The sequence below is a fragment of the Asparagus officinalis genome, chromosome 4 (genome assembly GCF_001876935.1).
Source record: "Asparagus officinalis chromosome 4, Aspof.V1, whole genome shotgun sequence".
NCBI classification, from domain to species: Eukaryota; Viridiplantae; Streptophyta; class Magnoliopsida; order Asparagales; family Asparagaceae; genus Asparagus; species Asparagus officinalis.
Genome location: NC_033797.1, coordinates 97,327,047 through 97,332,321, shown reverse-complemented (window position 1 = coordinate 97,332,321; position 5,275 = coordinate 97,327,047).

Genomic DNA, 5,275 nt, shown 5'->3' with positions numbered 1-5,275 from the left:
ACTCGCCAGACTGACCAACTCGCCCGCACGAGCCAGAATCAACTGGGATAGCGGAATTTCGCCTTGGACACAACTCGCCTGCCCGAGTACAAAGCCGAATCCGCCCGCAAACCCCAAGGCCGCCAATATGGTCAGATATCTGTCACCCCACGTGCTGCGATGGGCCTTCCCTCCTATCTCGACTCGGAATGAGAGGGCATAGTACTCCAAGACCGTCAAGCGGCCGCTCACAGTGCGAAGGATTGGAAAGGTGTCGAGTCGACCTGAACATTCATAAATGCAACTCACCTCGGCTGTCTGAGTCAGGAGACGAATCCGCCAGCATTTGGCGAGCTGTCCAAACCCACTCGAGTGCCAGGAACATGCTTTCCCGCCTCTCTTGACCTGAAGAGAGAAGGCACGACACTCCAGGCCCGCCGAACAGCCGCCCACAGTACGAGTGAGCGGACAGATGTCAAAGCAGCCTGCACTCTCATAAATGCGACTCACCTCAGTTGTCCAAACAATGGGAAAGAGCCGCCGACGTTCGGTGGTTGGTCAGATCCACGTAAGCATCCGACAGCCGTTGTCACGCATACGAGGAGGGGGTTTCCCACTCCTATGTGACGTGACGCAGAGCACAACTCTTCGAATGACCACTGGTGGTACGAATGGGCAGCAGGATATCTCCGAACAATGTATGGTCACATCCCATAATTCAAGGAGCAGTCAAGCTGTCCTTCTTCCATTTAAAAGCCTCCTCCAGCAAACTTTAAAGAGGTCGAAAAACTTGGAGAAAAAGGAGTTGAGACCAAGTTGTTCGCATATCCTTGCATTACAGCACCACTGCCTAGTTCTGAGCTCCGATCGCCGGCGAACTAAGCAGACCCGAACTCCATCGACTCGAGCTTCTATTGCGTACTGAAGCTCTCCAGCAACCTCGATCGAACGGTCCAAGGGAAGCAGACTCGACACGAGCATCGAGCGAAGCGTCCTATAGCCACCTAAAGTCCCCACACTAAACAAAGAGGGCATTCCCTCTGCTTCTGTTGTAAAACATTTGATTATTAGTTTGTAATAAGCTTTCTTATCAATACAAACAAAACTCCCTGTTTTCGGGAAATCAAATTTACACCCTACAGAAGATGGCGACCACAGTGGGAGGAGCTGTTTCATCGAACGAAATGGCGGTGGCTTAATTTGATGAAGTTGCTGTTGGGACGACCGTGGAGTCCCTGGAGATTGAGTTCGACCAAGCCAAGTACGAGGAGTACTTGTCTTCTTCTTCCTCTGGTGGCGATGCTTCCCGCAAACGCCACAGAGTCATGCGCCGAAGCCGACCTCAAACGGTCAAAGCTTCCGTGCCTGAAGGTTCCACCCGAGTCTCGTCGGGGGAACCCTCTCCCTCGCAATCGATCAAGGCCAAGCCGGAGATCGAGCACAAGGGACAAGGGCCTGCCAAATGGATCGCCAAGCGGTCCATACAGACACCTGTCTTGGAGGAAACGCCGGTTCACTCCGGCGCAAACTGCACTGCCACAACCCACGGTGATGCTCTCCTCGCTGGGAGAGCTAGCCGACAGCGTCGACAAACGCTCGTCAGACAGGAGGTCCAAACCTCCGTTTCTCATAATGGCCTGAATCATTATACAGGCCCGAGAAACGCTAGAAGAGAAGGCAAACTGCCCGACGTCGGAAGGCTCTCCAAGTCAGGGGCGCAGACCGAGGAATACAGGGCCACCCGCTCAGGAGGACTTCGCTTCTCAGGTCATATCCCTGATGTGAATAAATCACCTCGAACGAGCGAGTCTACCCAAGTAGGCGAATCCTCGAAGGCTGGCGAGCCTCGCCATAACCATTTGGCGGATAAACGTAAAGGCAAGGAAATAGGCGACACCTTGCAAACCCGCTCATCCAAACGAAGGGTTGAAACCCGCCTACGCACTGGAGTTCGCCCAAACGTGAAGACTCACCAGTCAAGGCGAGATCGCCTGACTCCAGCATTAAAACATTCCGTGCAGCGTGCACCAGAGAGCATGTCCAAAAATCTCTCGTGCACTCACCCGAGCAATTCTTCTGAAGCTGGGGGTTGTTACCAACCGCCCACAGAAGACCTCAGAGAATACTTAACTCGCAAACGCACTATCCATGAGGCAAATCCTCAGTGCCGCTGTGAGAGACTCATCCACGCGGTCCTCGCTGACTGCCAATGCGTCAGAACGGTGAAACCTTCGGTGTTTGAGAGACTTTCTCAACAGTCCTCTCGACCAAGGCCCTCCCGTCGAAGGCGTCGTCACCAAAAAGAACGCGCTGCCGACGACCTGGAGCTCGCATCCGCCACAGTTAACATGACGGATAAGGGGAAGGTGGTACTCTCCGACTCGCCAGACTCGAACTCCGTCCTGAGACCTAACACTCGGTTCGCTCAATGCCGGTAGGACGGCATATTCCAGCGAACATGTAGTCGCAGGGGGGAAAGTATTAGGTTTGATTACTCCACCCTGGTACCTCCCTCCTGCGGCGAAGACGAGGTTCATTTGGCCGTGGCCACATCTCATACCTCGCGCTCAAGTCAAGACGCGCTGGCGAGAGTGCACATGACCGACCTCAACCCCGAGCAGACAATGGCTCAAAAGATGGAGGAGCAGCAGGCGACCATCGACTCTCTAAGAGAGATGATGGAGCAACTGCTAAACAAGAAGAAGAAGAAGAAAAGGACCCAGCGTCCCTTACCTCAGCAAACTAGGGACAAGGAGTGGGTACCTCCCCGTCGCCCGGCGACTGAAACGGAAGACAACAGTAATCAACAATCTGATTACTCTTCCAAGACGTCGCTAGGAACGTCGCCTAGTGGTAGCATCTGTGACAAGAGATTCGACGAGTTCCAGGACCAGCTCAACGCGCTGAAGCTTCAGCAAAACATGAACAAGCTGGGGGTGGTACGTCCCTACCCTATCAAATGGGACACGGTCCCATACCCAGTGAAGTTCAAGCCAATCAGCTTGGTACAGTTTGATGGCAAGGGATCGCCCTCGCAGCACATCTACTACTTCATGGCGCAGACCAGATTCCTTACGGGGAATGACGCCATTCTCACTCGACTATTCATAGGTACCCTCAAGGGGGTGACCTTTGAATGGTTCCGCAAACTGGAACCCGGCTCTATCAAGGCATGGGCCGACGTTGAAAAGCTCTTCCTCGCCCGCTTCTTCGACGATGCCACGGAAGTGTCAATGGCCACTCTCCTTGCTGAGAAGCAGCGGAAGTCGGAGTCGGTCAATGACTTCGTAAAGAGATTTCGGAATCGATCAGTCCACTGTCGGGACCAAGTTTCCGAGTCGACACTGATTAAGATGTACCGCAACAACCTGTCGATCCATATCTTGTCCAAGATAGGGGCAGTAGAGACCCGGACTTGGAAGGAGCTTGTTCGCCAGGGCGAACAAGTCGAAAACATGATCAAGAGGCTGGAGGCCGAGGAGCCGCAGTCCAAGAAGGGAACAGCAGAGCCAGCTGCGCCGAAGAATCCTCCTCGGTCGAGGGGAAAAGAGATCATGGCAGTCGACTTTGCCCCGACACCAAAGGCTGCTCAAAAGCCAAAACCCAGGCAATTTGAACATCGCCCCCCGCGGCAGTACGACTTCAAAGAAGACCAGGTGGTGGCGACCTTCAACACTCTACTCAAGAGTGGGCGAATTAAGTTGCCAGAAGCCGCGAAGCCCGAGGAGGCGGACAAAACCGGTGACCCAAGTTACTGTGCGTATCACAGATTCCTTGGCCATCACACAACCAAGTGCTACGTCCTCAAGGACAAACTCTAGGCCCTCTACGACACGGGGGTTTTGAAGAAAGAGAAATTCCAAAAGCAAGTGACTACGAACATGATCACTTTGAGCTTTGGGACAGATCTCCCGGAGGTTCAAGCTCCAGCGGGGGTAATCCCTATCCCCAAGGCGGTCTTGAAGATCACTAATGACGATCCTCACAACCAGCGGGGAAAGGGTTTGGTCCCACAGACTCTGCCATCAGGGCAGGTGATGTGGGTCCATCTGGACCTCCTCAATGATGAGCAATGGACTGTACAGACTTCCAAGGAGGCTAAGGGAAAACACTGCAATGTTGTCTCCGCCATCCTGGATAGAGATAACACGGCGATGACTGCCCTGACGGACTCTGAAGAGGACACCAACTTCTTGGCCACGAGAGCAGGGAAAGAATTCGCGAAAGAATATCCCACGAGGGTGGAAAACCCGGTAGGACCCCCTACAAGGCCAGACATAGCAACCCCTCTAAATCCAGACGGACCAAGCTCAAGCCGCCAACCTTTCCGGTTCAACGTGCTCGCGCAACTGAAAAGCATCCCCGCGCGAATCACCATGTACGACCTCTTTCGGTTATCCAGATCTACCCGGGAGGCCCTATAGGAGGCGTTGGCCGACTCAGAGGCGTTCTCTACCCATTTCTCGAAAGAAACAGAGGAAGAACAGGAATGTGCGACTTGCTGCCAAGTCTCCGAGAGACGGGTCCCGTGCATCACTTTCACTCCTAAGGACATGCTCATCAAGAGCACATCCCATGATCGGCCGCTGTACTTCACGGGATACGTCGGCTCATCGAAAGTGGATCAGATTCAAGTCGATCCGGGGTCTGCGCTGAGCATTGTGCCCCTGAAGTTAATCAAACACTTGGGGATACCGTCAAAGCGCCTAGCCTCGACCGCGACTACCATCTTTAGCTTTAACACCACGGGGACTCGGCCGCTCGGCAAAATCCACCTGAAATGTCGGATAGGCGACATGAAGACGGAGGTGACGTGCTACGTCATCGACGCCGAACACTCCTACAACATGCTCTTGGGACGTCCGTGGATTCATGGCAACCGAATAGTTCCGTCCACACTGCACCAGTGCTTGAAGTACGTGGACGACTACGAGCGAGTAAAGACAGTAGTGGCCGACAAGCATCCCTTTAAAGGCGTCAAAAACTACTTTGCGGATTCTCTGCTGTACCGGGACCCCGACGAGCCACCAGCAGAAGAACTAGAGAGTGGCAACGAGGCGGATAGCGAGCCTGAATACGGTGACAGCTTAATTCTGAACGACTTCGAGTCGATTGTAATCGGTTACGAGAGTCACCATGTAACCGACGCTGTTCAGGCGGAAAAAATTATCATGAATGAGAAATCCGACTTTGCTTATTTGTCATCTTGCTCCACGTCCGAGGATGATGCACCCGATAACCTATGGTCGACACTCTACAGTGANNNNGTGCTCGTCATACGTCGCCAAGACACAGC